Source organism: Microcaecilia unicolor, chromosome 1 (assembly GCF_901765095.1).
Source record: "Microcaecilia unicolor chromosome 1, aMicUni1.1, whole genome shotgun sequence".
In the NCBI taxonomy this organism is placed as follows: Eukaryota; Metazoa; Chordata; class Amphibia; order Gymnophiona; family Siphonopidae; genus Microcaecilia; species Microcaecilia unicolor.
In genome coordinates, this window is record NC_044031.1 from 77057812 (window position 1) to 77070625 (window position 12814).

Below are 12814 nucleotides of genomic sequence, written 5' to 3' on the forward strand. Positions count from 1 at the left end.
TTTGTGTTACCAGTTAGCTTGCGCTAACTAATGTGCTAGCTGGATAATGCAGGAGTGCCCATTCTTTGCGGTATGACACTCTACCCTCCAAAAAGTATTTTTAAAAAGTTGGTAACACATAGGTTATCACACACACAGGAAAAATACCGCAAAACGCTTTAACGTATTTCTGCGGTAGCCTGTTTGCATGTTCTAACCGCACATTAAGAGCTTAATGCTCTCTGGTAAAAGGGCTCCTAAGTAAATAACCTGTGGTTCAAGTTTTAAAACTATGGGGAAAAGGGTATGGAGACTAGTTAATAAAGTTTGCTTTTTAAATTCTATCTTTATCAATAAACCTACAATACCTCTTTTACACCCCAACCTTTAAATCACCAAAGCACAGAGTACAAAAAATGTTCACTTACCCAGAGAAATGTCCTCTTCTCTCAGAGCTTCTCAGACTCAAACAACCTTCTGTCAGACATCACCTTCCTTATGTCGACTTCCTTCTCTTGTGTACTACCCTTGGTTCTGTACTGAGGCTAGGCAAGCACTCAGTACCTTTCTATTTTGTTATGGTGCAGTGTTTCACCCTAACTGACCGTGGAGCTTGCTCAATTGCCAGCTTGGCAGAAAACTAAGGTAAAGGTCCAACTCCACTCTTGGAAGCACTCTGCTCCCTTCAGGTAACCTTCTTTGCTCTTTCAGGGGTACCACTCTGTTTTCTTTTTGCCCTGAGACATGGGTAATAGAGGTTCTCTCTAATTTCCTTTGTCCAAGGCCTTGTTCAGCACCCAAGACCCAATTGACTCAAAGAGTCCAGTGCTCCTTCTTGCCAGCTGAGCAGAAAGGAGGTAAATACACTTACCCCTCTAAAACTCTCACTTATTTCAGGGTTGCTAACCAGCCAGTTTTTGGATGGCCTGGCTGGTTTTGGAAAGGGGTGCCAGTGGCCAGCAGGACAGAAAACTGGACAATGTAAGTGTTGGTTTTCTGCTGCTACTGATTACTCCCAAGTCTTTCCCTACCCCCCTCCCAAAAAAAAAACCACCACCATAGTCTAGCATTTCTCTCTTCCCTTCCATCTCCCCTCTCCTCTTTAGGGTGACTGGAGACATTATATGTAAATGGCTGCCGCTGTCAGAAATTACTGGCAATAAAGGCAAGCTTGAAGGACAGCAGAAGGAGGGAAGAAGGAGAGAAGCTGAACCCATGGTAGAGAGGGAGAAAGAAGGGAGGAGAAGAGATGAGAGAGAGAGAGAGAGATGCCAAACCAATTGGAATTGAGGGAAGAGTTGATGACAGATGCTAAACTCACAGAGAGATAGGAAGAGATATTGAATCTGGGTGGCTGGTAGGGATAGAGAAATGCTGACCCCAGAGGGGATACAGGAGTAATAGTGAGGAAGAGATGCTAGATCAGGGGAGGGGGAGAGAGAGAGAGAGATTCTAGATCATGGGGGGGAGGAAGAGAAGGGGGAAGATCTCATAGCTGTATTTTGGTTGGCCTGACCTATTTTGGAAAGGGGAGCCCAGTGGCCAGCAAAACAGAGATCAGGTAATAAAAGAGCTGGTTTTCTGGCTCACTGATCACTCCCAGGTTCCACCTCCGCCCTCTAACTCTTTCAGCCACTGCTGCTGCTGGTGCTGCTACTGCCAAATGCCTGCGATAGCCAACAGAGCCAGCACTGGAAACATATGCAAGTATTGCCTTCCTGCTTGCCTCCTCCCTGCCAGTGGTTCACCAACACCCTTGATTCCTTCCCCCCCCCCCCTCAAGTCGACACTCTCTCCTCAAAGCTTTCGAATTCATTTGCCACCACAAGTGTCAGCAGTCAAATTAAATAGAATAAGTACATGTCACATCATAATCCCCTTATTTTGTATAATGAGCCCTCCAGGAATTGCAACAAAAATGTACTGTACCCCTGTATACCATTTCAATAGCCCTTATGCCTGCAGGTGTCAACTATATGTGGGTTCAGTAGGCATTTTGTGGGTTTTTAGGTTGCTCACACTTTCCACCACAAGTGTACCATCTCCTCGACATGCACGTCCTGCTGCCATGGGGATGCAGCCAGCAAAATCTTACAGAATGTTCAGCATAAGACTCCACAGCCTATTCTATCTCATTTCAGTGCTGATACCTGTGGTGAGAAGGGAGGAGGGACTGGGGATATTGCTGGGCCACTGGCAGGGGGGGATGCAAGAGAAGGAGATACTAGATGAAGGGGTAGAAAAGTGAGAGATGAAAAGATGATAGACCACAAGGGGATGGGGAGAAGATAGGAAAGATGCTGGACCATGTTGGGGGTGGAAACAGAGAGGGAAAATGTTGTGCAGTGGGAAGGATAGGGACACAGAGGTGATGCTGGATAAGCAGGAGGTAGGGACACAGAAGGTAAATGCTGTTGGACAGTGGAAGATAGGGACACAGAGAGGGGAGGTGCAGGACATGGGGGAGGATAGGGACAGGGACACTAAGGGAATATACTGGACACTGGTGGGATAAGGATGCAGAGGGAAGATGGATGGTGGATATTGAAAAAGAAAACATGTTCAAATGGACTTAAGAATAGCCATACTGAGTCAGTCCAATAGTTCATCTAGCCAAGTATCCTGTTTCAAACAGTGGTCAATCCAGGTCACTGGGTCAGACCAATGGTTCATCTAGCCCAGTATCCTGTTTCCAACAGTGGCCAATCCAAGTCACAAGTACCTGGCAGAAACCCAATTAGTAGTAACATTCCATGCTACCAATCCTAGGGCAAGAGACCCTGGCAAGAGATTTATGAGAAGACAGAGAAAGCAGAAAACCAGAGACTGGGACCAAAAAGATTAGAAAAATAAAGTGACCTGACAACAAAGGTAGAAGAAATCATTTTATTTTCTATTTAGTGATTAAAATGTGTTCATATTAGAATGTACACCTTCTGGAGCTGGTGTTAGACATGGCTAGGGCCCAAGGCAAAAATTTGTAAGGGCACCCCAAACCTCACTACCAGGCTGTGCCTTCTTCAGTTTCACCTAGGCTTGAAGCCCTCTCTGGCCAGAAGGCCAAGAACAATTGCCCTGGTTGCACCCCCCTCCCCCGCAACACCATCCCTGTCATATACTATCTTTATATTTTGCTCAAAACAGGGAGAAATAAATCTCTTTCTATTTCTTTGATATTGTATCCTGTGCAAGGTCTAGCTTCTTGGAGTTTCAGTTTAATTTCTGTCTATATATTTCTATTTCAAGTTTGTGGTCACTATGGGCCTCTTTTATCAAGCCATGCGGCACTGCTGATGGACTTTGAATGGGCTTTGCTGGCATTATCGCTCTGGGAGCCGCTAGCACGGCATGATAAAGGAGGCCTTATATTTTTTTATTTTATTAATTTATTTATTTCCAAAACTTGATATACTACCTTTGAAGAGACATTGTAGCACAGCAGTTTACAATAAATGTAACAGAAGAACAGAAAACAGAACTAATTACAATAGGTGCAAAAATAAAAGAATACGAGGAAGACAGGAATAATGGCAACAAAGTGGGGGAAAGGATAGAGGACGACAAAGAACAGTGACATAATAGAGGTAGTAGGAAAAAGGGAAAAGAGTGGTTAGGAGAAGGAAGGGAAGCTACCAGAAAAATCAGGAGTGTCAAGAACACAAATAACTGATGGTGTATGGATCAGAATCCAGAGTGGCAGAAGCTAACTAGAAAAGTCGTCCTTTCGTGGCTTTCACTATGCATGTAAAAGGGGGAGAGAATTCCACAACTGAGGACAAAGATAGGTGAAGTCAGTGTCCCAGCTACTATTTATTTATCAGGATTTATTTACTGCCTTTTTGAATGAATTCTCTCAAGGCAGTGTACAGCAAAAATAAGTCAAACATAAGCAATAGACAATTACCGCAGTAAAAATATTCAAACAACAACACAAAGTATGGCATGGAGGGGCATTTTGATATGACGTCTAAGTTCAGCTTTGGACATTTTGCTAAAATTGTCTGAAATTCAAGTGGAGAACATAGCCACTTTCAAAACAGAAAAATGTCTTTTTTTTTTAATGGCTATTTGCTAGATGTTTTTGTGCTCTGTGCGTTTATCTTTTTGGTCCATTTTCAAAAAAAAAAACCATCAAAATAAAAATGCACAAAATCAAGCCATTGGGATGTAGGATGAGCCTCTATTCTTAGTAGAATGGCCACGCAAACATCCCAGGAGAGCAATAGGGCACCATAGGGGGCACCACAATGGACTTCAAATTAATGCTCCCAGGTACACATCTCACTATTGCACCCTTATTTTGTCTGCTGAGACCTCCAAAACCCACTACCCACAACTGTACACCACTACAATAGCCCTTATGGGTGAAGGGGACACCCATATGTGAGTACAGTGGATTTTAGAGAGCTCACACTGTCCAACACAAGTGTAACAGTTAGGGTGGATTCTTCATCCTGTATACCTGTTTTTTGCTAACTCTCCCCTCTTACAGCACCTTCTCTTTCTATTTTCACCTTTCAGTACTGCACCCTCTCTCTTTATTTTCATTCCTATGACCAGTAGCTTCTCTCTCTCTTTCACTCACCCCCTTCTTTCCAGCATATCCTCCTTCCCTTACCCAATCCAGTATTTCTCCCTGTCACCTTACTCCCCCTTGTATACAGCATTCCTCCAAGTCCCTCTCCCCTTCCATGTCAGCATCTTCCCTATATTCCTATTCCTCCCATGTCCAGCATATCCTCTCTCTATCCCCATCCTTGTCCGTCTAGCACCCCCCATCATTTTCTTACTCCCACCCCCCATTTCCAGCATCTCCCATCTTTCTACTCACCACATGTCCAGTATCTCCCCTGTTTTCCTATTCAACCCATGTCCAGCATCCTTCAATATCCCTTTTTCCTCCCTACCTGTTCTAGCATCTTCTCTTTCCCCTTCCTCCAAGCCAGCATCTTTCTCCATCCCATTTCAGTGTGTTCCCTTCTCTTCCCCCCACCATCCCAATTCATCATCTCCATTCTGTCACCTTTTCCACTTTCCTTATGTCAGTCTTCTGCTAAATTCTTTTCCAGGTTTGCCTTTCCATTTCTTCTCTCTCCTTTTGTCTTCTTTATCCCTGGCTGGCTGGCTCTAATCTTTTTTTTTTTTTTCATTTTTCTGTGTTTTTTATCTGCCCATTTAATTTTACCTTCATTCTCCCTTTCTCTCACCCTCTAGTCATTAGTCTTCTCCTTTCACATCTCATCTACCTACTGATTTTTCCCATTTCCCTCTCATTCCCTCTCCAGCACTCCCACACCACATACTACCTAGTGAGAAAAAAGAACAAACAGGACTAATACAGATCTCTACATAGAAACCACAGGCTAGCAGGATATCACACCTTGGTCAAATGCACAACACACAAACAGACAAATAGGAAACAAAGGACCACAGATTAGTAATATAGAGCTGAAAAGACTGAAATGAGCCATTAAGAAGTCAGACCTTGCATACAGCAAACAGAGAAACAAAAACTAAAATGTGAGACAACAGAGAGGCACATTTCCCAAAACTGACATATTCTAATGAATACATTCAAAATAAAATACTTTTTTATACCTTTCTTGTTTGAGCTTTTTACTTTGGTCAAAGTGTCTTTTTTCTGCTTTCCTCATTTGTTTTTCCTGCCCTCTCCATGTTCACCATCGATCTTCCCTCTGCATCCCTAGCCATATGGTCCAGCATCTCCCCTCTGTGTTCCTACCCTTATCCTCCCTCCATGTTTAGTATCTGTCCTCTCAAGAACCCCATATCCCTCTTTCCCAGCATTGCCTCCCCTCCCCAGGGCACCATCTCCCTATTTTCCAGGCTTGCCCTCCCCCCTTGGCTCCCCTCTCCCTCTTTTTCAGCATTGCTCTCCTCTTGTGGTCCCTTCCTGAGGCCAATATCAGTCCCTCTCTCTCCCCTTCCTTCCCCCATGGTCTGGCATTTCCCCTACTCCTTTAATCTGGTCTCTCCCTCCCTCCCTCCCTTCCACTCTTCCTCCCACACACACATACAGAGGTCCTGCATCACTCCCTCACCCTAGCCCTTCCTTCCCCCTCCCCATGGTCTTCCCTACCTCTTTTCTATTACCAGCATTGGCAGCAATTAGAACAAGCTGTTTTCAGATGGCCTAAGAGCTTTCTTTCCGTAGGGTCCCACTTACATGGGAGCAGGAAGTTGAATCAGAATAGGCGGGACCCTGCAGAAAGCTCTGATGCCAGCTGGAAGCTGCTTGATGAAATCACTGCCGCTGCCGGTAATAGAATGAAGGTAGGGAAGATGGTGAGGAGGGGAAGGAAGGGAGAGGGCAAGGCAGTAATGCAGGACCAGGGAGAGGGAAAAGAGTGGAAGAGGGGAGAAGAGAGGGAGAGAGCAGACTCAGGGTAAAATTTGCCACTGGTAAAAGCGGCCCTGGGCAGAGAGTCTGTGCATCTGACGGGGGGGGGGGGGGGGTTCTGAGCCAATATTAGGGCCTGGGCCCCCGAGGCCTCCCGAAGCTATGCCTCTGCTCCAGAGAAGACTCACTGGCAGGTATCACAGCATGTACTATCAAGATGTATTTTAAAGTGGCGGCAGGGCAAGGAGATTTGCATGAGAAAAACGAAGACTGCAACCAGGAGTGTATGGAGAAATGAGATTAGATAAGTAGCCTGGAGAGTCAGTAAAATAAGACTTGTGTACTACAGAGAGAACTTCAAACTTCTAGCAAGCATTAAAAGGGAACCAATGCTCCTGCATCAGTAAAGGAGAGATATGATCAAACTTCAGGCTGAATGAAGTAGCTTGACCGCTGCTGACTGAATTAATTGAATGAGCTTAATGGAACTAAGTAGTAAACTGTTACAAAGAATATTACACTATTTCAGACAGAACATGACCAGGGACAGAATGAGAGTACAAATGAGTTTCATGGGAAGAATACTGTAGATTTAACAGCTCTGATGTGTTGCAAAGCAAAGAAAGATACACAAGCAACATTATCAATTTGAGGATCAGATGTTAGCCAAGTTTCAAAAATGACACCAAGGATTCATGTGGTTTCTTGCAATTCTAAGAGCAAACCATTAATCATGGCTGGAGAAGAGCAGGAAGACTGAAGACTGGGAAAGTGTGAAGATTCGCAATTCTTGAAATTGAGAAAGAGTTGAGATTTAAGCCAAATAGAGACAGCATCCAAACATGAACTGAGTCGAGAAATATCGGTAGAAGGAGATGGTACAGTGGAAAAAAATGTATATCATCTGCACAGCAGTATCCGTGTTCTGTGTGTGGGACCGAGGTCAGGTATTCTGTTAGCATTAATTTTCTGTGTAGTGATCTGCAGTAATTTGGCTTGTTCAGTTTTCCTAATAGATGTATTGATGTTCTTCGGCCTACTCTAATATTTGAGGCACTGCCTTTTCATATATAGAGTCCTAGTTTTGGAAGTTAGTTCTGGCATGGTAGATTTGCTCTAAGTCCTGAGTGACTTTTTTTGTAAAGTTTTGAATTATTTCACAATATGGTAATGAAAATTTAGCAGATCAAATGGATGATAAAATAAAATTTATTAAAAACATGCAAGCAAACAATGCCCAAAGTGCCCAACACAGGATGCATTTTGCCCGGGGGCCTATCTGCACAGCTAAGGAGTGGGGGTTCTTCCAAGGGAGGTCTTCACATGGGCTGGGGGGGGGAAGGAGTGGGGAAAGAGGAGACATTGTAAGGGGATGGAGGGGGCTCGGAAGTTTTCTTGTTTTTAAAGGAAAAAAAGTTATGTGGGTGCCAACCCAATATTCAGAGCAGGCACCCACATAGCTAAGTGGCCTTATTTAGGACAGCTTTGGAGCTCTCCTAAATTAAGCCATTTAGCTATGCGGGTGCCGGTACTGAATATGGCCGGCACCCACATATCCTGGGGCTTCTCGCCAGTGCCACCCCAAGCGCCATACCTGACTTGACCACTTTTTAGTTGGGCAGTCTGAGAGGATATTCAGCAGCGCTCTCCAGTTAAGTGCCGCTGAATATCCCCATTTAGGTGGTGGGAAGTGATTTAGGTGGGCTGGAGAAGCTCCTGCCCGTTCAAATCGCTTTGAATATCAGCCCCATAGAATCTGTTAGGTTTTAATACTGTATGGAGGAAGCATACGTGTGTTGGGAGGACTGTGGGTCCATGGAAGCTAAAGAATGCAACCTCTTGTACTTCCCTGACCCACCCATCCTTGAATGTGCTAATACATTGCAAGATCAGATGTTTATAATATTTTACCAGCCCATATGGGATACCAAACTATGGGTTCCTTTTACAAAGTCGTGGTAAAAAGTGGCCTGCATTAGTGTGGGTGCATCTTTTGGGCACATGCTGGGCCACTTTTTACTGCGGCTGGGAAAAAGGCCACTTTTTAACAGGCCGGGAAATGGGTGCGCGCAAAAATTAAAACTAGCGAGCACCTATTTACGGCCTGAGCCCTTACCACCAGCCACTGACTTAGCGGTAAGGGCTCATGCGCTACCCATGCGGTAACCAGGCAGCACGTGCCAACATGGCCGTGCTGCCTATTGCCACCGGGAATGCCCCCTGCGGTACAAAATAGAAAAATATTTTCTACCGCAGGATTTGGCATGCGCCAAACTCAGAATTACCGCCAGGTGCATGCCCTACCCCAGCGGTAGTGCTGATTTGGCGCACGCGATCCGCATGTTAGCCCTCCTGCGGCTTTATAAAAGGGCACCTATAGTAGTAGCTAATACCAAACAAAAATAGTTTGACAAATACATAGTAACATAGTAACATAGTAGATGACGGCAGAAAAAGACCTGCACGGTCCATCCAGTCTGCCCAAGATAAACTCATGTGTATACCTTACCTTGATTTGTACCTGTCTTTCTCAGGGCACAGACCGTATAAGTCTGCCCAGCAGTTTTTCCTGCCTCCCAACCACCTGTCCCGCCTTCCATCACCGGCTCTGGCACAGACCGTATAAAAGTCTGCCCTCCCCTATCCTCGCCTCCCAACCACCAACCCCTCTTCCCCCCACCTGCTCTGCCACCCAATTGTAGCTAAGCTTCTGAGGATCCATTCCTTCTGCATAGGATTCCTTTATGCACATCCCATGCATGTTTGAATTCCGTTACTGTTTTCATCGCCACCACCTCCCGCGGGAGGGCATTCCAAGCATCCACCACCCTCTCCATGAAAAAATACTTCCTGACATCTTTTCTGAGTCTGCCCCACTTCAATCTCATTTCATGTCCTCTCGTTCTTCGCCTTCCCATCTCCGGAAAAGATTTGTTTGCGGATTAATACCTTTCAAATATTTGAACGTCTGTATCATATCACCCCTGTTCCTCCTTTCCTCCAGGGTATACATGTTCAGGTCAGCAAGTCTCTCTTCATACGTTTTGGAACGCAAATCCCATACCATCCTCGTAGCTTTTCTTTGCACCGCTTCCATTTTTTTGACATCCTTCGCAAGGTACGGCCTCCAAAACTGAACACAGTACTCGAGGTGGGGCCTCACCAACGTCTTATACAGGGGCATTAAAACCTCCCTTCTTCTGCTGGTCACACCTCTCCCTATACAGCCTAGCAATCTTCTAGCTACGGCCACCGCCTTGTCACACTGTTTCGTCGCCTTCAGGTCCTCGGATACTATCACCCCAAGATCCCTCTCCCTGTCCGTGCCAATCAGACTCTCCCCGCCTAACACATACGTCTCCCTTGGATTTCTACTCCCTAAGTGCATCACTTTGCATTTCTTCGCATTGAATTTTAATTGCCAAACGTTAGACCATTCTTCTAGCTTCTTCAGATCTTTTTTCATGTTTTCCACTCCCTCCGGGGTGTCCACTCTGTTGCAAATCTTGGTGTCATCCGCAAAAAGGCAAACTTTACCTCGTAACCCTTCGGCAATGTCACTCACAAATATATTGAACAGAATCGGCCCCAGCACCGATCCCTGAGGCACTCCACTACTCACCTTTCCCTCCTCCGAGCAAACTCCATTCACCACCACCCTCTGGCGTCTGCCCGTCAACCAGTTCCTAATCCAGTTCACCACTTCGGGTCCTATCTTCAGCCCATCTAGTTTATTCAAGAGCCTCCTGTGGGGAACCGTGTCGAAAACTTTGCTGAAATCTAAATAGATTACGTCCATAGCACGTCCTTGATTTAATTCTCCCGTCACCCAGTCAAAGAATTCAATGAGATTCATTTGGCACGATTTTCCCTTTGGTGAAACCATGTTGTCTCGGATCTTGCAACTTATTTGCTTCCAGGAAATTCACTATCCTTTCCTTCAGCATCGCTTCCATTACTTTACCAATAACCGAAGTGAAGCTTACCGGCCTGTAGTTTCCAGCCTCTTCCCTATCACCACTTTTGTGAAGAGGGACCACCTCCACCGTTCTCCAGTCCCTCGGAACCTCTCCCGTCTCCAAGGATTTATTAAACAAATCTTTAAGAGGACCCGCCAGAACCTCTCTGAGCTCCCTGAATATCCTGGGGTGGATCCCGTCCGGTCCCATGGCTTTGTCCACCTTTAGCTTTCCAAGTTGTTGATAAACACTCTCTTCCGTGAACGGTGCTCTATCCGCTCCATTCTCAGGTGTACTTTTGCCAGTCCCTAGCGGTCCTTCTCCAGGATTTTCTTCTGTGAAAACAGAGCAAAAGTATCTATTTAGCAAATTGGCTTTTTCTTCATCATTTTCTACATAGCGTTTTGTTGTATCTTTTAGTCTCACAATTCCGTTTTTAGTCTTTCTCCTTTCACTAATATACCTGAAGAAGTTTTTGTCTCCCCTTCTTACATTTCTAGCCATTTGTTCTTCCGCTTGCGCCTTCGCCAGACGTACCTCTCTCTTGGCTTCTTTCAGTTTCATCCAGTATTCCTCCCCGTGTTCCTGTTCTTGAGATTTTCTATATTTCTGGAACGCCAACTCTTTAGCCTTTATTTTCTCAGCCACTTGCTTGGAGAACCATATCGGTTTCCTTTTTCTTTTGCTTTTAGTTACTCTCCTTACATAAAGGTCTGTGGCATTGTAACTTGTTCACTCTTTCTTTATATGTGAAATTAAATAACTGGAACCTCAAATCTCCCGGTAGGAGATACCACAGCGATTTTACCACCCACCACCATTCACAGGGAGTCCGTTCACATCATTGGTTCCTTTAGAGGAAAAAAAAAAAGAAGCAGTGCAAAAAATTCCTACCTAGTGTTTCGTTGGCATAATGTGCTGCTTCAGGAAAAATTCACATAATCATTATTATTATTATTAGCATTTGTATAACGCTACCAGACACACGCAGAGCTGAACACCTGATACAAAGAGACAGTCCCTGCTCAATAGAGTTTACAATCTAAGTAATACATCAGTAGAACTTCCTTCCAGAAGCAGCACGTTATGCCAGCGAAACAAGACGGTCCTGTTGAACAAAAGACTACGGGGCAGTGCACTGCTATACAGAGAACAAATAATAGAAATTTGGATGCGAAGCTGGAAAAATTACAGTGGGTTAACCAAGAGCAGCATCAGCATCTGAAAGATAAGTGCTGATTTAAGCGCTTTTGATAGATCCTGTGTTTTTTGCAAGTGATATAGTTTTTGTATTTTCTCTAGTATGCATGCTAGCCTTTTCTCTGTAATTTTGTATATAGAATGGTAGAACCCCTGATTTAATGCATAAAGTGTACTTTTTCACTCTATTCTGGTCTATACAGAAGGGAGATTTTATTTTTTTTGAATCAGTTGTTTTTCTCCATTAGGTAGGAATTTTTTGCACTGGTTCTTTTTCTCACCCTCCCCCCCCCCCCCCCCCCCCCGAAGGAATCGATGATGTGAACGGACTCCCTGTGAATGGTAGTAGGTCACAAATCACTGTGATTTCTCCTACCAGGAGATTTGAGGTTCCAGCTATTTAATTTCTTATATACAGAAAGAGTGAACAAGTTACAACTTTATTATTTGTCAAACTATTTTTGTTTGTATAATATTTTACCGACATATGACTTATGAGCATATGATTGTCAGCACTGTGCTAAGCCTTGGAGCAATAAGTTAATGAGCCTTAATTAAAATTATTAGTAGAGTAACTGATACTGTGTTCACTAGAAGCATTTACTTATCAAGGTTTGTCTGATGATGAACTGAAGATCAGTTCTTTTATCACTGGCTAGTTCTCCTGTTGCAGTCAGCTGGGGTCAATAGTATATTCAAAATTGACGCGTGTTTTACCTTTTCAGCTTTCCCTACCCCTTCTAGCCCCCAAACCCAGACACCACTACTCCTTCCTCTATCTCCCCCATCCCCTCCTCCTATCCCTCTCCATTCACTATCCCCAAGTTCATATTTCATTCCCTTACCTGTTTGTTGTCTCTGTTTGTCTCTTTGTCCTGTGTGCTGCTGCAGCGTGTTTGTGAAGACTGTCATTTGCTGCTTGGAGAGTGAGTGGCTAGAGGGTGTGGAAGGAGAGTTTGTAATGGGTTAGAGAGTGCTTGCAGTGTGGCTCTGCTATGTGTGATCGCATTGTTTGTTGATGGTGGGAGAGTGAGTGTCAGCTTCTGTTTGTTGCTGCTGTGTTTCACCAGGTTGGTAGGGAGAGGTGAGCACTGGTGTCACTGCATTGCACCTGTAGAGTGAGGAAATGGAGGCACTAAATTCACAGGTGGCTTACATGTTGGAAGAAGAGAGGAGGCACCGCAGAAGGTACTCACGCCCCAGCGTTTCAGGCCCCGTAGCAGTTTCCTAGACCTCACTGACCTGCAGTGTCTCACTAGGTACCGCTTTGATAGGGCTGCCATTCAGCACCTTTGTGACCAGCTCCAACCCCTCC